This window comes from Mesocricetus auratus, unplaced genomic scaffold (assembly GCF_017639785.1).
Source record: "Mesocricetus auratus isolate SY011 unplaced genomic scaffold, BCM_Maur_2.0 Super-Scaffold_100013, whole genome shotgun sequence".
Lineage (NCBI taxonomy): Eukaryota > Metazoa > Chordata > Mammalia > Rodentia > Cricetidae > Mesocricetus > Mesocricetus auratus.
The window spans coordinates 82,402,384-82,424,696 of record NW_024429196.1 but is presented as its reverse complement, the minus strand read 5'-3'; the positions used below and the strand labels follow the sequence as shown (position 1 = coordinate 82,424,696).

Genomic DNA, 22,313 nt, shown 5'->3' with positions numbered 1-22,313 from the left:
CTGTCTCACTGCGTGTGGCTTGAGCATATATGAGACCACAAAGCCTATCCCCATAGTGACACACTTCCTCCAGTAAGACCACACCTACTCCATCCTACAAGGCCACACCCCCTAATAGTGCCACTCCCTTTGGGGGCTGTTTCCTTTCAAACCACCACCACACCTCCCTACCTCTCTTCTTTCCTGCCTCCCTCCCTCCCTCCCTGTTTCCCTCCTTCCCTCCTTTCCTCCCCTTCCTTGCTTCTACTTAAATATCTGCATACTGGAACTATTTCAGTCCTATAGGAAACAAAGCCAAGGGAGAGGCTTGGGAGCTTTTCAGTACCCAGTCTACTCTCAGCAGTCAGAGAAGGCTGAAAACTACAGAACAACCTGGGCAGAGTTGACTGTACGCCCTCCTTAGCATTATCCTGTTCGGTCTTTCCTTCTTTCCTTCCTTCCTTTCTCCATTCACCGGTTCATTCACTGATTCATTCAGCAATCCTCCTTCCTTTTAACCCTTTCAGGAGAGATTCAGTTGACGGCACATGGAAGGATGCAGGAAACAGCATGGATGTCATCGCAAACTAGGGAGTCACATGCCAAGGCAATGTGAAGCACGCAGCTAGTAGGAAAACTGGACGGCAGGGTGTCGTTTCCCCAGTTTAACAGTCTGACTCCAAATGGCCTGCTTCACGGACTTTGGTTCTCCTTGGTGAATGTGCACATGCTTTTTAGTGTATGTGTTTATTGTGCATAGTATGATGTTTTTGAAGCATGTGCACAGGGTGGAAGAGCATAAGTGGTAATTTTTAAGTGTTTTCTTTAAAACGGGATGGGATGAAGCACCTTGCTTATTTACATATATCTTACTGTGGATGGCATAACGGTGGGATCAGGCAAAGGGAGAAGTTGCTCGGCGTGAAGAGACAGAGGGAGGTAAGGGGATGAGTCTGATGAGACATGCAGTAGAGAACGGACCTGGAAAGGGGAGGAAGCCGTGGGGCATAGGGAGGAAGGGCTTCTCAGCTGGGCTCCCAGTGCAGCCCAGGCAGCCGCAAGTCCAATCCTCTACCAAAATGCTCTGTGTAGTCTCCGCCTCCTCATTTGTGACTTTCTGCATTAGCCACCATCTACTGCACAAAGAAACTTCTCTGAGGAGGTCTGAGAGTTGCACTAATTTGTAAGTATAAGAGATACACATTTAGAGGGCAGTTAGCTACTATGTTCACTTACCAGAATAACAGCAGTAGGTTCATTCCTGGGGACTATGCACTCCCAAACTATGGGTTCTTGGCCAGATTTATAGGTGTTTCTTCCTGTGTAGCAAGCTTTAAATCCAAATAGAAGGCAGTTGGTTAACCCCATGATATTCAGGCCACTATTGCACCCATGGTCATTATTGCAGCTCACAGGCTCACAGGTGGCTAAGACAGTAGGTGACTGTCCCTGCCTCACTCCCAGCAGCCTGCTTAGCAGCCTCCCATACTATGAAAGCTGGCCAGCATAGAGGAAACTTTCTGGTCTTGACTTTTCTATGTCCTGTGACCAATGTTTGTGGTATCTTCAGCAAAAGGTTCTTACCATCAAGTTTCAGTGGGCAAGCAAAAGCAGGGGCAATAGTTAGTATTGCTCTAAGGGTCCCCAGGATATCCTGAGCAACAACTCAATGGGAGAATGTCCCGCACCTGGCATTGAACTTTGTACTTGGCAGCCTGTTGCTTCTAGGAGGAGCACTATGCCCTTTTGCAGTGTTAACTCCAATCAAACTCCCATATATATGAAGCTTATAAAGTGCAGGTTCTCACGTGGCTTCCCAAACATCCTTAGCTGCTTTCTATCTTATTCGTCGAGGGAAGAAGGTCTCTCAGCAGATCCAGACTCACTAGCCAGCTTGGACTGCACACCTAGCCGACATTTACATGGGTTCTAGATGTCCAAACTCTGGTCCTCATGCTTGTACAGTAGGCCCTTCAACTACTGAGGCCGGTCTCATACTTCATGAAGAACTAGGGGAAAGGGCCTGAGAAGATCCAAACATGAGAAGTAAAAAGAGACGAGGAAGCTAGCTATCTGATGGGGCCCAATACACCTTAGACCCACATTCTAAAACACCATGCTGTACCCCGTAAATGCACACGGTCATTAAGAAGGACTACAATAAAAATACAACCAGAAAAGAAAAATCCATCACCCTAAGCTAGTTCCCAGGGCTTGTTGGAGCCTGTGATATAGAGATCCATGTATTTGTCAAACTCCTGAAGAAACAGAAATTTTGGCCCCTGAAGGTTCCAAGGCAGTGACCTTGTTATTGTTCCTAGGGTAACTATTTTAATATTGCTCAGTATGTCAGCGCTCTAGTGCTTTCTTCTAATCCCACGTGTAAAATCTGTCTGAAAAGGCCTCCTAGAAGCCCAAAGAACGCAGCGACAAAAGAACTCAGCGACAAGGGGACATTTACACAGTCTCTTGAATAGCTGACTTCCAGGGGGCCACAGCATCGAATGCACCAATTCATGTGCAACCAATCCTGAAATGTTGCTTGCAGGAGGTGAGTTTCAAGTCACATCTTAAAGGCGGTAAGAGCCATGCACTGAAGCCTGGCCAGGAAACTAGGAAAAGAAATGATCTAGTCGGAAGTGTGAATCTTAAGGCAAGACAGATCCAACTCTTTTCTTCTTCCCCGGGAAAACAAGTTACCTCTGAGATGATGAGAGAAGGGCAGGAGAGCAGTTGGGGAGAAGTGGGAGGAGAGTCACTCAAGGGCTCTGCCTCTTTCCTGGGCTGTGACCTGAACGAAGCAGGATTGGTGAGAGCAGTTAGTCCCTGAGCAGCCATAAGGAGTCGTAGCTACCAGAGGCAGACTAGCTGCAGAGATTCGGAGAGTCTCTTAGTGAGCAGAGACAGTTGCTGGGATACTGGGGGAGAGAGAGAGCAGGGCAACTGGCAGAGACAATGAAATGTGTGTGATGCACATCACTAGCAACGCTAAGGTATATCTCCAGATTTACTAAGGTGGTTACAGGGAAAACAGTATGATGCCAGCAAGATGTTTCAGGGAGAAAAAACAAAAAAACAAAAACCTGGTGCCAAACCGGATGATCTGAATTCTTTTCCCTGGACCCCGTGTGGTGGAAGGTGAGAACTGACTCCAGTAAGTTGTCCATTGACCTCAACACCTGTGCCATGGCACCCGCCACGCACACATGCATGTACCCATGCATGCACAAATATACAGAGAATTGACTATGGTATTCGGTTGTTAAAACAACAAAAAAATCAAACTATTCCCATTCCTATTTTATTGGCCAGAATGATGAGAGAGCTACCAAGGAAGAGGGGAGCAGACACTTAGTAAACACATTAAAGCATTCTATAGTCAGGAGTGCTGCAGGCCCCCTTGGGGGCTTCGGTGGGGATCTGGTACCTGCAGGCTGTGGACCCTGCAGTATGCTTATGCCTGTACACAGACTTCACACTTCTGAGACACCCCCCTGACTATCTTTTTAGTTTAATTTCTGTTTTCTTTTTTCTCTCCTTCTTTCCTTCCTTCCTTCCTTTTTTCCTCCCTCTCTCCCTCCCTCCCTCCTCTCATATACTGCCTCCTAACCGGTTTCCCCTCCCTCTACTCATTCCAGTCCCTCCTCCCACCTCCCCTCTCCCCCAGATCCACTCCTCCTCCCTTTACCTTCAGAAAAAAAAGCAGGCCTCCCAGGGATATCAACCAGATATGGCATAACAAGTTACAATAAGACTAGGCACCTCCCCTCATATCAAGGTTGGAGGAGGTAACTCAGTAGGAGGGGAAAGGGTTCCAAGAGCAGGCAAAAGAGTTAGAGACAATGCCCACTCCCACTGTTAGGAGTCCCAAGAGAACACCAGGCTACACAACTATAACATATATACAGAGGACCTAGCTTAGACCCATGCAACCTCTGTGACTGTTGCTTTAGTCTCTGTGAACCCCTATGAGCCCTGCTTAGTTTATGCTGGGGGTCATGTTCTTATGGTGTCCTTGACCCCTCTGGCTCCTACAATTCTTCCTTTCCCCTCTTCCATAGGGTTTCCTGAGCGCCACTTAACATTTGGTTGTGGGTCTCCGTATCTGTTCTGATAAGTTACTGGATGAAGCCTTTCTGACAACAATTGGGCTAGGCTCTGGTCTACGAGTATAGAAGAGTATCATTTGGAATCATCTCATTAATTTTTCCCCATTATGGTTCTATCATACATCTCTGGTCTATCTAGCCTCTTGTTCCTGGTCCTCCAGGTAGTAATATCAAGGTGGGCTCCCTTTTGTGGCATGGGCTTTAAGTTGGACCAGTCATTGGTGGGCTACTCCCACAAGCTCTGCTCCATAACTACCCCCAGCATATCTTGCCAGCAGGACAAATTGTAGGTCAAAGGTTTTGTAGCTGGGTTGATGTCCGAGTCCCACCACTGGAAGCCTTACCTGGTTACAGAAGATGGCCGGTTCAGGCTCCACATCCCAATTTGCTAGGGTCACCTTCCATTGCACTGGGTTTCCACATTGGCCCCAAAGTGCCCAGTTCTAATGATCTCTCCCAGTACTCTCTTCCTCCAGCCCTGCCACCTGATCCCTCCCGTTTCTGTTCCCCACCCTCCCCAAGCCCACCTACAAAATCTATTTCTCCTTCCCAGGGAGATCCATGCTTCCCTGCCCCCCAGCTTGGGCCCTCCTTATTACTTAACCTTTCTGAGTCTGTGGGTTGTAGCTTGATTATCTTTTACTTACTAGCTAATGCCATGTTTGTCTTTCTGGGTCTGGGTTATCTCACTCAGGATGATTTTTTTCTAGTTACATCAATTTGTCTGCAAATTTCATGATGTCATTTTTTAAAAATACAGTTGAGTAATACTCCACTGTGAAAATGTATCACATTTTCTTTATCCATTCTTTGGTTGAGGGAGACACCTAGGTTGTTTCCTGTTTCTGGCTATTATGAATAGAACTGTTATGAACAAAGATGAGCAACTGTCCTTGGTGTAGGGTGGAGTGTCCTTTGGAGTGGTATAGCTTTGCCTAGGAGTGGTATTGCTGGGTCTTGTAGACTGACTCCCAATTTTCTGAGGAACTGCCATATTGATTTCCATAGTGGCCTTCAGAGTTTGAACATCCACCAGCAATGGAGGAGTGTTCCCCTTGCTCCATATCCTTATCTTAGCCATTCTGACAAGTGGAAGAGGGAATCTCAAAGTAGTTGTGATTTGCATTTCCTTGGTGTTAGACATTTCTTTAAATATTTTTCAGTCATTTGAGTTTCCTCTGTTGTGAATTCTTTGTTTAGATCTGTACCCCATTTTTAATTGGATTATTTGGTTTATTGATGCCTACTTTTTTGAGTTCTTTACATATTTTGACTATTTGCCCTCTGTCAGATATGGGGTAGGTGAAATTGTTTTAACACTCTGTAGGCTGCTGCTTTGTCCTATTGATGGTGCTCTTTGCCTTACAGAAGCTTTCCAGTTTCATGAGGTCCCATTTATTAATCTTAGTGCCTGAGCTTTTAGTGTTCTGTTCAAGAAGGTGCCTCCTGTGCCAATGTATTCAAAGCTATTCCCCAATTTTCCTTCTATTAGGTTCAGTGTATCTGAATTTATGTTGAGATCTTTGATGCACTTGGACTTGGGTTTTGTGCAAGGTGACAGATATGGATCTACTTGTATTCTTTTACATGCTGACACCCAGTTAGACCAGCACCATTTGTTGAAGATACTTTCTCTTTCCATTGTATATTTCTGACTTCTTTATCAAAACCCAGATATCCATTGGTGTGGGTATTTACATATGGGTCTTTAATTTGATTCAACTGATCAATCTTTTTTTTTAATGACTATACCTCTGTAGCAGAGCTTGCAATCAGGGATGGTTATACCTCTCTAAGTTCTTTTATTGTACAGGACTGTTTTGGCTACCCTGGTGTTTTGTTTCTCCTTATGAAGTTGAGTATTGTTATTTCAAGGTCTGTAAAGAATTGTGTTGGAATTTTGATGGGGATTGCATTGAATCTTTGGATTGGTTTTGGTAGGATGGACGTTTTTTACTATATTAATCCTGCCAATCCATAAACATGGGAGATCTTTCCATCTTCTGATATCTTCAATTTCATTCTTCAAGGACTTGAAGTTATTGTCATACAATGCTTTCGCTTTCTTAATTAGAGTTACCCCAAGATATTTTATATTATTTGTGGCTACTGTGAAGGGTGTTGTTTCCCTGATTTTTTTCTCAGACTGTTTATAGATAGGAGGGCTACTAATTTTTTTGAGTTAATCTTGTATCCAGCCACTTCACTGAAGGTGTTTATCAGCTGTGGGAGTTTCCTGGTAGAATTTTTGGGGTCACTTATGTATACTATCATATCATCAGCAAATAATGACAGTTTGATTTCTTCCTTTCCAATTTATATCTCCTTGACCTCCTTAAGTTGTCTTACTGCTCTAGCTAGAACTTTAAGACTATACTGTATCGATATGGAGATAGTGGACATCCTTGTCTTGTTCCTGATTTTAGTGAAATTGCTTTGAGTTTCTCTCCATTTAATTTGATGCTGACTGTCGGTTTGCTGTATCTTGCTTTTATTGTGTTTACGTATGTTCCTTGTATCCCTCATCTCTCCAAGACTTTTATCATGAAGGGGTGTTGGATTTTTCAAAGGCTTTTTCAGCATCTAATGAAATGATCATTTTTTCTTTCAGTTTGTTTATATGGTGGATTACATTGACAGATTTTCATATGTTGAACCATCCCTGCATGTCTGGGATTAAGTATACTTGATCATGGTGGATGATCTTTTTGATGTGTTCTTGGATTCTGTTTTTGAATATTTTACTCTTTTTGTAATCAATGTTCATGAAGGTAATTGGTTTGCAACTCTCTTTGCTCAATCTTTGTGTAGTTTGGGTGTAAGGGTGACTGTGACTTCATAAAAAGAATTTGGCAATGTTCCTTCTGTTTCTATTTCATGGAATAGTTGAGGAGCTTGGCATTAATTCCTCTTTGAAAGTCTGGTAGAATTTTGCACTAAAACTATCTGGTCCTTGTCTTTTATTTTATTTGGCTGGGAGATTTTAATGATTGTTTCTATTTCCTTAGGGGTTATAGGTCTATTTAAATTGTTTATCTGATCTTGATTTAACTTTGGTAAGTCGTGTCTATTGAGAAAATTGTCCATTTCCCTTAGCTTTTTCCAATTTTGTGGAATACAGGTTCTTTAAAGTATTTCTTAATGATTCTTTGGATTTCCTCTGTATCTAGTGTTATGTCTCCCTTTTCTTTTCTGATTTTGTTAATTTGGATATTCTTTCTCTGCCTTTTAGTTAGTTTGGATAAGGGTTAGTCTATCTTGTCTATCTTTTCTCAAAGAAAAAACTCCTTGTTTCACTGATCCTTTGTATCATTCTCTTTCTTCCTATTTTTTCTTCCTTTATTTTTATTTCAGTCTTCAGTTTGATGATTTCCTACTGTCTATTCCTCTTGGGTGTGTTTACCTTTTTTTGTTCCAGTGTACTATTAAGTTGCTAGTATGCGATAATTCCAATTTCTTTATGTAGGTACTTAGTGCTATGGGCTTTCCCTATAGGACCACTTCCACTGTGTTCCATAAATTTGGATACATTGTACATTCATAGTCATTGACTTCTTGGAAGTCTTTCTTTACTTCTGCCTTGACCCAGTAGCCATTCAATAGAAAGTTATTCCATTTCTATGAGTTTGTAGGCTTTCTTTCTGTTATTTCTGGTGTTGAAATTCTGCTTTACTCCATGGTGGTCTGATAGGATGCAGATGGGTATATCAATTTTCTTGTTAACTATTGAGACTTGCTTTGTGACTAAGTATGCAGTTGATTTTTGCAAAAGTTCTGTGAGCTGAGAAGGTAAATTCTTTTGTTTGGGGGTGAAATATTCTGTAGATTAAGTTAATTTGGCTCATAAAGTCTGTTAGCACCAGTATTTCTCTGTTTAGTTTTTGTCTCGATGACTTGTCCATTGGTGAGTGTAGGGTATTGAATTCTCCCATTATTAATGTTTCAGGGTTGATGTGTGGTTTAAGCTTTAATGATGTTTCTTTTACAAATGTGGGTGCTCTTGAGTTTAGGGCATAAATGTTAAAAATGGAAATGTCATTTTGATGGATTTTCCTTTGATAAGTATGAAGTATCCTTCCTTGTTTCTTTTGATTAATTTTGGTTTGAAGCCTATTTTTGTTAGATATCAGAATGACTACACCAGCTTACTTCTTAGATCCATTTGCTTAGAAAATCTTTTTCTAACCATTTACTCTGAGGTAATGTCTGTGTTTGATGTTGAGGTATGCTTCTTGTATGCTGCAAGAAGGATCCATCCTGCTTCATCCTCCACTCCCACTGCCAGGTCCCTGCCCCTGCCCCTGCCCCAATAAAAAGACACAGACTAACAGAATGGTCAAGGGCATAGCAGATACCAGGAGAGGACGACTCCTTGTGCAGAAGGCTCCCTTTGTTGTCAAGTAGCATCTCTGGGTAAGTGGGCTGTTCAGGGCTCTCTTGGCCTCTCTGTATTTGGTGGTAGCTCATTTGGGCAGTGGATATCTTGTTTCCTTTCTGATTATGTGTTCCAAGATCAATGAGATAACATGTCCCCTGTGGATTAAAACATAAGATTGCAACTGTCATATGCAGTGTGAGAGCTGCTCATCTTTCTGTCAAAAACCATACTAAACAGGGGCCGGGGAGACAACTCAGTAAAGTGCTTGTTGTGCAAACATGGGACCTGAGTTCAAATCCCTTGAGCCTATGGAAAGTCAGACATACTAGTGTAGATCTGTAATTTCAGGGCTCCTAAGGGATGATACTGGAAGATGCCTTTCAACTGTCTGCCCTTTGGGGACCATCTGAGCTATATACAGAGAACTGTATTCTTCAAAGTTATGACCCCTCTAGACAGCCTGCCTCCTCCAGGGGTGTATCAATAAGGGATACAAAGACAACCTATATTCATGGATGTGGGACAATTATAGAGAGACCCCCTTTTTAGATGTCTCCCCATGACACTGATGCTTTTGATTGATTGCTTGACTGAGTGGCTTCAGGGATCAAATTCAGGGCCTTGCACACGTCTAACACCTTTAATTAAGAGACCAAAGAGGACTTTCTGAGGTTTACAGAAAGGTACTGATTATTTGGGGTTTTGCAGAAAGCACAGTGTACAACTCCAAACAACACAAATCCACACAGCTTTCCTGATGGGGATATGGACCAAGGAGGCTGACTGCTCAGAGGAGAGGGAGTGAACAGTGTAGGAGGAATATCAGCTCTGGGGTCTAACCAGCAGCAGGCAGCCTTTGCTCCGAAGAGTGACTCTGTAACTCAAAACTGCTGTTAAAATCAATGGCCAGATGTAAGAATCCGGTGAGGAACCAGGCAAGGCCACCAGTGTGAGAAGAATTACCCCTGAACTCTCCTGGCCACCCCTACATGTTGTCTGGTTACCCTTCCACATGGGTGCTTATGCAGGCATCAGAGCTTTCTTCCACACGCCACCTCATGACACCCACATGCACATGCACACACACACGCACATGCACACGCACACGCACACGCACACGCACACGCACATGCACACGCACACAGAGGGCCGCTCGTCACGAGTTATCCGACACAGCTGGGGAAGACTGTGTTTCCTTCAACAGTCAGCTCTGTGGCTCCAAACAAGTTGCTGTGTGTCTCGTACTGGAGAGAAACTGTATTCAGCTGCCAGCACAGAGACCCAGTAAAAATTACTTCAACAAGATAAAGATTTGTTTATCTCCTGAATAAGAGAAACCAGATGTGAGGCCAGAAAGATGGAAGGGGCTTGGATCCAAACAACTACAAACCCACCATAAAAATCCTGGAGTCTTCACATCTGGAGAGGAGGAGGCACGAGAAAGGGAAGGAGGGGAATGCCCGGAGTGCTTTTAACCTTTTAAGGATCTTTCCCATAAACCTTAGCAACAACTTGGGCTCGGATTTCGCTTGGGCCCTACCTTGGTTAAGTGCCTCCTCCCCACTCTGCTCCTATAGGCACATCACGATTTGTAGTTAAATTATCGATCAGTTTTTTAAAAAATATTTTTTTGCAACTGAATAGTGTTATGGTTTATATATAAAATGTCCCCCAAAGACTCATGCATTAAGTCTTGGTCCCTGATTGGTGGCTCTGTTAGCAGATGATTCAGTTATAAGGGTGATCCTGGATTTAGGCACGGATGGGTTTGGTGCTGACTGGGCTGTTAGGAATTGGAGTTTAGTAGGAGGAAGTGGGTCACCGAGGTAATACCTTTGAAGGGTATATATTATGCCCAGTCTATTTTTTTAAAAAAAAGATTTATTTATACAATTTTTAATTATGTGTGTGTATGCATACATGAATGCAAACACCTTTGGAGGCTAGAGCTCTTGGATCCCCTGGAGGTGGAGATACAAGGTTGTGAGCTGTCTGCGTGGGTACTGGTAACTTGGCTGTCTGCAAGAGCAGTGCATGCTCTCACCTGCTGAGTCCTCTCTCCAGCTCTTCCCCAGTCCTATTCTTCCTATCGTCTGCTTCCTGGTCACCGTAAGATGGGCAATCATCTTGCCCTGATGTTTCTGCCTTGCCTTGGACATCAAAGCAATAGAACAAGCCAGCAATGCCCCCACACCTCTGGAACCACAAGCCACAATAAACCTTTTGTCCTTGCTGGGTCTTTCCAGATACATTTTTCCTCTTCTTAGAAAGCTGTTGGCTTTTCTTGGAGTTTGGATCAGCCTTTTGTTTTTGTATTGTCTATAATTACGATAAGACAGCTCCCACCTCCTCCTCTCACTCCCATCTTCCCTTGCAGCAATCATTCTTCCCCTCTTCTTCGTGGGGACCTATCTTCCAGGGTCTGAGCCGGCTACTTCAGGCTGCCAGCCCTGGACGAGGCCTTGTGAGTTGGAGGTGTTGTTTCTTGGGGTATTCTGTTTTTTTTTTTATTGGAATTCCATCCTGCTGGAATTTCCCCGCTTGATCACTTCTGGGACAACAAGCAAGGAGGTGCTGCTGTCGGCACCGGAAACGTGGATTAAACCCTTTCCTGAGGTGTTTCACAGAGTGGTGGGACAGACACAGAGAAACAACCATTTGTACAGTCCTCAGTGAGCTTCCATTCTGCACGGCACTTACTGAGCCCTTGAAGTGTGGGGCGTTCCGTGGGAGCAATGAAATTTATGGAGCTTCATAGGATGCCAACACCATCCTGAAATAAGACTGCTGCAGGGAAGGAGTGGTGGCAGGGAGTTCCAGGTAGAGGTAACAGTATAAACAAACTTACCAGGGTGGGGAATTTAGCAGCTCTGAAATACACGGGCAGACTACTATAACTGGCATTAGTGTCCCTTGGGCAGTGAGGCCGGGGCCCAGTGTGACCATTCCCTTGACTGGATCACTTTTCTGTGGGCAGAGAAAACATACATAGAACTGGCGTCTTACTGGCTTGGGGCAGCATGAGCTGGAGAGTAACCTGTGGTGATCCATTACTTATGATTTATTAAAGCTTGCCTGGGAATTCAGAAAGCAAAGTTTGTAAGCATGAGTTTTCTGGCGCACAGACACACAGACGCTATATTAACTACGAAACTGTTGGCTGATGACTAGGGCTTCTTATTTGGCTATCTCTGTCTTAATTATTAATCCATGTCTATTAATCTATGTATTTCCACATGGTCATGGCTTACAAGAGAATGCCGGGCCTGCAACTCCTTTGCCTGCTATATCCCGACTGTTCTGGCAGACTCTCCTGCCCACTTTTCCCAGACTTCTCCTCCTCTCCTAGTCTCGCCTATCTTACTGCCTCAATAGCCATTGACCCAACAGTGTTTTATTCATCAATCAATAAGAGAAACATACAAAAGAACATCCCCTATCAAAAGTCAGCCACAAGCCAAAGAAACCAGGTACACATCTTTAATCCCAGCAGCCAGAAGCTAGGAGGTGGTGGTACACACCTTTAATCCTAGGACTCAGAGTTAAGAGGTAGATGGTTGTCTGTGAGTCCAAGGCCACCCAGATCTACACAAGACTGACCCAGTCCTGAAGAGAAACAGCTCACACAAAGGTGATCTCTCAGTGCCTGGGATCACATGCCTTTAATCCCAGGATTTGGGAGGTGTATAAGACAGGAACATGTCTCAGTATCTAGCATTCATTATCTAGCCATGTTGAGGACAGGGAGACATTGAAGTCTCAGGATTCTGTAGCCATGCCGAGGAGAGGCAGCAGGATCAGCCCATTCAGCCTGAGGTAGTGGTAAGAGCTAGTGGCCTGATACTTTGCTTTTCTGATCATCATCTTGAAGTTTGAACCCCAATATTAGTCTCTGGGTCTTTTATTTATCCTGTTACAGTAGCCAGTCCCAATAAAGATGTCCCAACCTCCAACCAGGTCCCTCCATATGACCCACAAAGGATCACTGGGCAGAACAACATGGGGGTATTCGTCCCTAAAAATCCCTTCTGTTTCCCTATTCTTTTTTTTTTTTTTTTTTTTTTTTGGTTTTTCGAGACAGGGTTTCTCTGTATTGCTTTGGAGCCTGTCCTGGAACTTGCTCTGTGGACCAGGCTGGCCTCGAACTCACAAAGAATCTTAATGGGTATGAAACAACGAGCTGAAAAAAAAAATCGCTGACTCTGGGTGACCAATGATCATCTGAGACCTAGCTCCCCAAGACATGAGAAAGGTTCAACAGCATCAAAAACAAAACAAACAAAGAACCCCTCATCATTATGGTCCAAGCATAGAAGAAGGATACTTTCTGATTCCCTGATAACCTATTATGGGCTCAGAGGCACGTCTCATTAACAAGTCAGTGGCCTGAGCTGGTCTATTTGTGTGGACCCCATGCTTAAGAATCCACAAAGTACTGTGCAGGAAATAAGCTCTCTTCCATTTTGGTTGTAGGGTTTCAGCCCCAGCTCAGAGAGGAGACTGGAGCCAGGTATTCACCCTCTGGGAACACAGGACTTAAGACTTCTCAAGAGAGAACTTCATGAGATTACTCACAGGAACAATTGGTTTAGGTAATCTAGATCGCCAAATCTTTCATTTCCTATTAGCTACAGAATGCTAGGATTTAAAACAATTTAAGCTGACACTGTAGCATGCCTACAATGCCAGCATCTGAGAGGTAGGGGCAAGAGTTCCAGATCATCCATGGCTACAGACAAAAACTAAGACCATCCTGGACTACTTGAGACCCCTTCTTAAGAAACAATGTTAAGATCTCTGTAGCGCTACAATATTAAGATCTCTGTAGCACTTCAAATCCTCCTTCTCTTAAAATGCTGAAGCATTTCTTACTTAGATGCAGTTTGTGTCCCTTTAAAGTTACTAAGGGAAAAGAGACCCTCCATCCTTCCAGTTCCCCAGTTATTAGTTTATTTTATGTTTGAAATGTTTCTGCACGTGACATGGGGGACTGAGGCAGACATCACCTCACCTCCTAGACCCTTTCTGGCTCCACCTCACAGGGCTCCTGGGAATTTTTACATTATTATTGGCTGAAACATATTTAAAATATCTTTCCTCCATAAATACACGTGTGAATGGCTTCCTCATCTCCCCACAATACCTACTTTATAGGTAGGAAGTAGTCACGGGGCAAATATTTTATGGAGAGTCTCATTACCTCAAAAAGGAAAATGTTTCACCCTTAATTCTAGGACTCAGGTAAAAACACTTCGTGCTGTATCTCTTCCTGGGTTAGTTTGCCCTTGTCAATCAAGGTGTGTAGCTGATTTTATGATAACAGGAAGGCAGAATCAGAGGGGGAGGGGAAGTAACCGATTAAATTGGTTAGACGAAGCGTAGTGCAGGGTGGAGCGGCCATCTAAACTTAAAGCCTAATCAATAATAGGAAAAGTGGAAAGTTTGGGGCTCGTTCATTGTTTCCCCAACTAATACTTAACCAGGTATCTGGTTCAGTGCTGGACTCACAGGGACAAGAGAACACACAGAGACTCTAAGAGACCCTTCTGTGTGAACCCCCAAGGCTGCACACAGTGATCAGGTACCAGGAGGCGCCACACTGACTATCACCGCACATTTCAGATGGAGTTTCCACCCCCCCACCCCCACAATCATATCATCTTCAAGCAGGGAAGTTTCACCTTCACAAAAGTCACAGTGCAGGAAGGGGAAGGAAGATTGAGACCCCTGTCTCCCTTTGGGCCATTGCTAGGGGTAGCTAAGGGAACTAGATGAGTGACAAGAACACTTGGGAGATGGATAAGCACGTGGCCCCACAGCGCTGTGGGCTGATATGGCAGGAAGAGTGAGAATCTAGAAAAAACAAGCTAATTCGTCTGGGAACTGGAGCTTTGCAAAAGCTGGGCCCTAGCTACCAGATTCAACCTACCTTCCTATGATTTCCCTTTCCCTGGGGACCCCAGAGTAGTCCCTCTACAGACTTGCTGCTTCCCACGGGGCTGGAGTGACAGCTCAGCCATTAAAAGCACTCAGTATTCTTGCAGAGGATCAACGTGGTGGCTCAGAGCCATCTGTAACTCTAGTTCCAGGGGATCTGATGCCATCTTCTAGGTTCTGCAGGCACTACATGTGTGTGGTGCACATACACACATGCAAACACTCCTCACACACATAAAATGAAAACAAATACATCTTTAAGGAGAAAGGACGAGTGTGGTGGCGTACGTCTTTAATCCTAACACTCAGGAGGCAGAGGCAGAGCAGGTGGATCTTTATGAGTTTGAGGCCTGCTTCAGGACAGCCAAGGTTATAAAGAGAGACCTTGTGTCAAGAAAAAAGGAAAAGAAAAGAAAGATGAGCTGCTTCTGGATATGAGTGTCAACTTCCCCAGCTTCCCATTGCTAGTTCCTGCTCAATCCAATTATTCTGGAGTCATTTACAGGTGTGTGTGTGTGTGTGTGTGTGTGCTTGCACATTCACACATTCATATACATGAATGCAACTATACAGGGTTTGGGCCTACATTCATGTTTACATACTCATAAATATGTATTGTGTACACGCATACATATATATGTTTGAATATGTTTACATTTCTGTTTATGCTTCTTTATACTAGGAAAATGAAACTAAAACAAAGTGCTGAGGGATCTAAATGAATGTTTTGTGTTGTGGTGGGAGGGCTCAACACAACCGACACATCTCCAAGGCAAGGAGGGACCGTTCTTTGGAAATAAACAAATTATATGCTTCCAGAACCACTGGACTTGACCAGATCTCTGTGTGGCAGAGAGGATACCCTGTCTGGGAGGAGAAACCTACCCCCGAGTCAGACTGTGCCTCAATCTGACACCCTTGGGTGATGGGATGCTGCCAGGGTGTCCTGCAAGAAAGTAGATCTAAGTCTTAGTGGCACATTCATGTTTCCTGACGGGCTTCCAAAACTCCCCTGGAGTCCTACCTGAGAGACTCTCATCTATTGCTTTGAATGGGCCCCACACCAGGATTGTGCTCTCCCAGGTGCAATAAGGGTATTTCTCCAGCTCTTGCTTGGTATCTGGAAGTGAAGACTATGAAGACAACTTGCCTTCTCAAGGTCCCCCTTTCCAAAGGTGGAGATCTGTGGAGAGAAGTAGGGCCAGATACCACACTGCGCTTAGACACCTTGCCTGGGGCCCGCAGGCTCTGTGGCTGTGTGGACTGTGCCACTGCACATCTGGTCCTGAGCCCTGCACAGACTGTCATAATCCTTTGTATGACAAAGCTCTGAGCAATGACTCGAGAGCAGCCTAACCTTTCTGGGGTCCCTTGCCACAGGTGGGGGCTAGGATCATTTGTGCACACAAGAGTCCTGGGACAAGAGGACTCTGTTTCATCGGATTGATTTATAAGAAAAATATCAGAAGCAAACGGCACATGTGGGAATACTGTTATTGGAGAGAGCATTTGGGGAAAGAATTTTTATAAATGGAAAGAGCTTCGAGTTCAAGCCATATTTAAAAGCGGCCGCACGGGTGGCAGGAAGGAGGGTAGCAGCTGTGTTCAGATATTTCCCTGAAGTGCTGATTGCCCAGCTCATTCAGCTGTCTTCTGAGGGGCCAAAGGAGTTCTGTGTGGGTTCCATTTGCGTTTAGAAGTGCTGGCATAGCCCCACTGAGGTCTTGGCGTGCCGGCAAATATGATCAAACATGGTAGCCACTGTCCATTTTCAGAGACCCTGCCACTTGGGGTGACTCAAGGACCAGCCCTCTTGGGAATGGAGACAAACTATAAACGAACTAGCAAAGCTTGCTGGGACACTAGTGCCAGAGTACAGACTTACATCCTTGGCATTGGGTTGAAGGTACAGCTCAGGGGTAGAGCATCTTGTTTAGCAAGCCCAAGGCCTTGGCACAGGCGGAAATGATAGGACAACTTCAGCTGTCTACCCTTGCTTTCCACCTTTTATTGGTGGGGGTGGACTGGTCCCTTTCTCTGATTTATACATGTGTGTTTGTACCAGGGCTACACTGCTGAGTGCTGCTGCTCTAACCAATAGCCCTCTCACCTTTAGTGAGAAGGAGGGAATTTGGGAAGGACAATGGAAAAGCTGTTCTGGAAGGTCCTAGTGCTCCACCCAGGGCCTCACTGTGAGCCCCCAGGCTTCTCTGCTGAGACAAAGCCAACCTAGTTTACCTTGCTTTTTTTTCCTTCTTCTTCCTTTTGATGATGGTGGTGGTAGTTTTGTGATAGGGTCTCATGTAGCTTAGCCTGGCTTCAAAATCTCTATGTAGTATACATTCACACCAACAGGACATTTACTCAACTATGTTCATAGCAACATTATTTGTAATGGCCAGATCTTGGAAACAGCCTAGATGCCCCTCAACTGAAGAATGGATAAAGGAAATGTGGTACATTTACACAATGGAGTATTACTCAGTGGTAAGAAACAGTGACATCCTAAAATTTGCAGGCAAATGGACAGAGAACATAAAAAAAAATCCTGAGTGAGGTAACCCAAAACCAGAAAGACAAATATAACATATATTCACTCATAAGTGGATACCAGAAATAAAGCAAAGGATACCAAGCCTACAATCCACAACCCCGGAGAAGCTTGAACCCTCTTCCAGAAACAGAAGGAAGCAGATGCAGAAATCCACAACTAACCAATGGGCAGAACTCCTGGAGTACAATCAAAGTGAGGGAGGAGCAAAAATATTAACAAAGGAGTCAAGAGCATGATGGGGAAACACAGAATTAGCTGACCTGAGCTAGTGAGAGATCACTGACTCAGGTCTGACAAGTGGGGAATCTGCATAAGACCAAACTAGACTCCCTTAGTATAGGTAACAGTGGTGTACCTGGGACAATATATGAGGCCACTGGCAGTGGGTCCAAGCTCTAACTCTAATGCACAAACTGACTTAGTGGAGCCCATTCTGTATGGAGAGATACCTTGCTCAGCCTAGGCATGGCGGTGTGGGTGGTAGAGAGGTGCCTTGGTCCTGCCTCAACGAGATGAAGGGACAGACTTAGTAGACTTCCTGTGGGAGGCCTTACCCTCTCCATGGAGCAGATGGGAGGAGGGGGGAAGTGGAGAGAGTGGGAGTTTGTAAAGAGGGAGGGGGAACTGGGATTGGAATGTAAACAATAAATTAATAAAGAAAAGGGAAGCCGGGTGTTGGTGGTTTACTCCTTTAATCCCAGCACTCAGGAGGCAGAGGCAGGCAGATCTGTGAGTTCGAGGCTAGCCTGGTTTACAGAGCGAGTTCCAGGACAGCCTCCAAAACGATACAGAGAAACCCTGTCTCACCCCCCCCCAAAAAAAAAAGGGAAAAAAATCTCTATGTAGCTGAAGATGACCTTGAACTTCTGATCCTTCTATCTCTACCGCCCAAGTGCTGGGATTACAAGTGTGTGCTGCTGCACCTAGTTTACGCCATGGTGGGGATCAAACCCAGAGCCTTGTGTATTTTAAGTAAACACTCTGCCGATTAAGCTATACCCCTAGCTTTTTTTGACCTTAACAAAAAAGTACATGTTTCTGATAAGTGCCGGTGGAGTCAAAGGGGTAGACTCTGGAATTCATGAATGGATCTGCAGGGTCAGAGAACACAATATGACTGGAACACCTTCAGCCCTGTTCCACAGGGAGCCATGTGGTTTTGGTCTGTGCCCATGTCACGAGAAGGGGTTGGTTTTCTTTTGTACTTTCAGGGTTTTTTCTTCATAGTAGGTACATGTGGGTTTTAATCACACAGTGTCTCCTACAGTTCTCTTGTGTTAAGTTTTCCCTCCATCTGACTGTATAAGATGACCCTCTATCCAGGATAACTGAGTCTCCCAGATTAATTTCAGTGACTGTTTAACACAGCATCCCAAGACACTTGTATTAACTACTTTTATCTGTGGTGGAATATGGCAGGAGTTCCAGGCAGCTGGTCGCATTGTGTCGGCAGCCAGGAAGCAGAGAGAAGACAGAGAGAAGTAACCCTGGCTGTAAAATCATACGACTCGCACCCCACCACATCTCCCACCCCGTGACCCACTCTGTCCAGTGAGACTCCACCTCCTGAAGGTTCTGCAGCCTCCCAGAAGAGTGCCATGAGCTGGTGACCAAGGGTTCCAACGGAAGTCTGCAGCAGGAGTGGGGAAATTTCATGTTTGAGCCGCGCGATGCATCCTCTTTGACTTCCTAAAGGCATACTGTGCTCATCAGAATGAACAGGGCAGTGTGTTTCTTTCTGCCTCTCCATAAGCACAGGAGTGGAGTGGAGTGGAAGGAGTTAGGTCAATGCGGGCCTTTTTACTCTCTGCTTCCTGGCCACCACGATATGAACAGTCTTCTCCATCACACACACGCCCTCAGATGAACTCCCTCTCCACAGCTGCAGAGCAATATGGCCGTGGACTAAATACCCTTGGGTATTTTCTTACAGCAATGGAACTCAGAGAGCACAGTGGTTAGCTACGGTGGGGGGGGGCTGTGGGGTTTATATCGATTGTCAGTTTGATGGGCTCTAGAATCACCATGGAGACAAATGAATGGGCACGCTTGTGAGGGAGTTTGTGAACTGCGTTAATGGAGGTGGGCAGTATCATTCCTCAGGCGTGGGTCCTGGACCACACAGAAAGGAGAGAGCAGCCTGGCATCCCCTTATCCATCTGTCTCTTCTCCTGTCTGAGGATGGAGCGTGACCAGCCGCTTTGCGCTTCTGCCTCCGTGCCTACCCCACCATGATGGATTGTAAACTCAAAGTGTGAGCCTAAACAGACCTTTCCTTCCTTAAGTTGTCACAGCAATAAGAAAACGTACTGATGCCAAGGCTGTGGAGGCAAAGCTGCCTGGCTTTGGACACAGGCCCGTCTGTTCCTCATCCAGACTGCATAGCACTCACGGGGCTTTGTGGCTTCTTACACATCAGCGTCACAACCGTGACGAGCTGCCATGGGTGGTGTCCGAGACCGACGCTCCTTAGAGCAGGTGCCCTCTTTGAGCTGGCTCTGAGGACAAATGCGGTTATTTGTAAGTGATCACATAGAGCGGTCCCCAAGGCCAAGGGGCCAAGGTGGCCTCTGACCCACGGTCACCGGGCACTGAGGCTATCAGTGCAACAGTACTGTGGGAAGAGCAGCCGTCTGCTGACAGCCGTGGATCTTTTCCCGCTGGAGTCCCAGGTGAAACTTCGGGGCCCTGGCTGGCTGCTGGACTGCAGCCCATGAGAGACCCTGTGCTAGACCACCCAGACCCCGACGTTGGCGAGACAAGGGCAGAGGGTTGTTCAAGCAGCTAATTGTGTAGCTGTCCGGCAGGCAATGATAAGGTACCTTACATCGACTCTCAGGGTGGCCTTGAGAAAGCCACTGAATCGATTTATGCCCTACCCTCCCCATCTATGAGTTGGGAATTAAGCTGAGTCATACATACCTACTTTGCAGGTCTGTGTCAGTACGAAGGAAGTTAACTAGAGTGTGCTGAAATCCACGGCAGCCAAGTGGCAGCTTATCTCATATAAATGTTGGCTAGCATTTTTTCAGAGCACCACAGATTCTGTGCCCCTTCAGGGACACAGCCTTCTCAGATCAACAATTGTGCCTCATCCTTGTGTCTCTCCTCTCCTGGCAACCCCAACAGCCACTCTCTCAGGTGCACGTTTGGTGAGTCTCACTTGGCAGTTGGAGGTTTTCTCAAAGTTAGAAAGCACTCTGCTTGGGAGCATGGCCCAGGACCTTCTCTGACACTTGGTCACCCTCTGTCACACCCTCTGAGACACTCCCACATGGGGGCCTTTCAGCACCTTAGAAGGCAGTTAGGAGTTCAGCTTGGCTGATGATGGGACCCAGGAGAAGAGCACGGCTGTGATGTCTGCTCCAGTCACATTTCTTATAATGCGTCCCTGTGGGGGCCAGCAGGGCTTCAGAGAACCGTGACGCAAAGCAGCTGGAGAGAATGCTTCCCAGCTCCGCAGAGTGGAGCAGAGCAGAGCGGTGAGGAGCTTCCCGCCTCTCCAGCGTTCGCTCTTCTGCAGCAAGCTCCCAAGCTCTGCTCCCCTTCCTGCCAGCGTCCTTTCTCCTGCATGGGCGCCTCACTTTCAGATCCATCTTCTGCCAGGGCGCAGATGCTTTCTTTTTCTCCAGGGTACCTAATGTGTGTGGTCATTTCTCTTTCCCATCCAGGAAGCCCCCAGGAGAATAAGGCAGGAAGAGGAAGGGATGAAGATTAACATATGGAAGAGAGCAATGATGGAGAAAGGGACAGACGATAGACAACCAAGAGCCATGCATAAGGGACGGAGCAGGAAAAAAAGCTCGAGACCTGTGAGTGAGCAAGGAGGACCCATAAAGGTTTGAGGCTAATGACCCAGAGCCACTGGGCTTCTGGACCTCCTGGGCTCTGACCTACATTCTAGGAGTGTCTTTTCCTTCCTTAATAAACTGTCTATTTCTGCCACTATCCATGGATCCTTGGTCCAAGTGCTTTCTTCTTGGACACAAGGGCCTGGACATCCCAGCATGTGCCTTGCAGGCTATGACCCATGCGCCTCTGATGGCTCCATGTTCGCTTTTATCTCTCCTTCCTGCCTTCCCTTGATCTGGTGGATGTGGCATTTCCCATCGTCCCCCAAAGCTAGCCGCCTAATGAACATGCATAGCCTCCCTACGCAAAGATACCAAGGAAAGCTTCGCTGGCTGGCTGATTTACGTTGTGCTCGGGCGTGGGTGGCACTCCAGCTGGGCAACTAGTTCAGTGAGAGGATGCTTGCTTAGCAAGTGGGCCATGGACCCCACAGTTAACACACACGCACCAAAGTATAGAGTGACTTTCATCAGTGCTGAGCCCAAGAGGGAGATGGGCCTGGCTGAAGTTAACTGGGATCCGCTTGTGACCCTAGGGATACAGTCCCAGTAATAGACACTACAGATTACAGAACCATCCTGCTGGTGGCGTCCAGTCAGCTACGAAGAGTGTCCTCCTTCACCAGCGGCTGACAGGACCGAGGGGACACTGCACTTCTGCCGCAGCTGAGCAGTCTTTGTCGGAGGTGCTTCTGCCAGGGAGTTTTGCCAGCCTATTCCTGCCACTCTGGAGACAGCTTCTTGGGTGTGCAAGTTTTGTTTCAGCACAGGAAAGAGAATTATCTTAACTGCTGACCATGGCTTTGTGACTGTGAGGAAAACGTCCCTCCAGAGAACAATAGTCACCACGGAAGGAAGAAATGCTCACAGACCCAGTATTGTTAGCACCAAGAGCACCCGGGCTTGTTCACTGTCTCCCCCTGTTACCCATTTACAACTCCCCCTCCCATTCCCCCTCTCTCCTTTTGCCCTTGAGAGACACTGAGTTGTGTGGGTGGGTGGTCGGACAAGTGGGTGGACAGACAGAGGGAAAAGGGAGTTTCCTCCTTGGGATTCTTGTAATTGGTATGTGGTTTACATTCCATTCATCTGTAAGTCTGTGATATTAATAGGAAACAGTTTGAGCTCAACTTGCCCGCAGTGTCAGAAGGGTGCTGAACTCAGGCAAGGGTCAACTCCCTCTCCAACTGTCTGTCACCTCAAGTAACTAACAATCACGGCTCTCATCTGGACGAACAGCACTATTACACAGTTAAAAACAAAAACAAACCCAAGCAGCACAAAGAAATGTCCAGTGGGACTAGAAAGATACCTTAGAAGTCAGGACCACTGGCTTTTCTTCCAGAGGACTTGGGTTTAATTCCCAGGACCTTCATCGCGGTTTACAACTATAACTCCAGTTCCAGAAGATCCAATCCCTCTTCCGGCTTCCACTGGCACCAGGCATGTGTGTGGTGCACAGACATACTTGCAGACAAAACATCATACATATGCTATTAAATTAA

The 22,313-nt window shown here is 45.8% G+C and overlaps 2 long non-coding RNA genes across 3 annotated transcripts; one reads left to right on the top strand and one right to left on the bottom strand.

The window, feature by feature from the left end:
* The first annotated feature begins 166 nt into the window (after window positions 1-166).
* Window positions 167-18,462, top strand: LOC121143713. Of its 2 annotated transcripts, none has more exons than XR_005881038.1 (5): window positions 167-388; window positions 507-718; window positions 2,381-2,530; window positions 12,940-13,058; window positions 18,377-18,462. It is a non-coding gene; the product is annotated as an uncharacterized LOC121143713 (long non-coding RNA). The 2 variants fall into 2 exon arrangements; XR_005881037.1 differs by having other exon boundaries at window positions 507-1,162.
* LOC110342499 lies at window positions 18,336-22,169 on the bottom strand. Its single transcript, XR_002384595.2, has 2 exons — window positions 22,121-22,169; window positions 18,336-19,455 (listed from the first exon to the last, which is right to left on the bottom strand). It is a non-coding gene; the product is annotated as an uncharacterized LOC110342499 (long non-coding RNA).
* Between the last annotated feature and the right edge of the window lie 144 nt (window positions 22,170-22,313).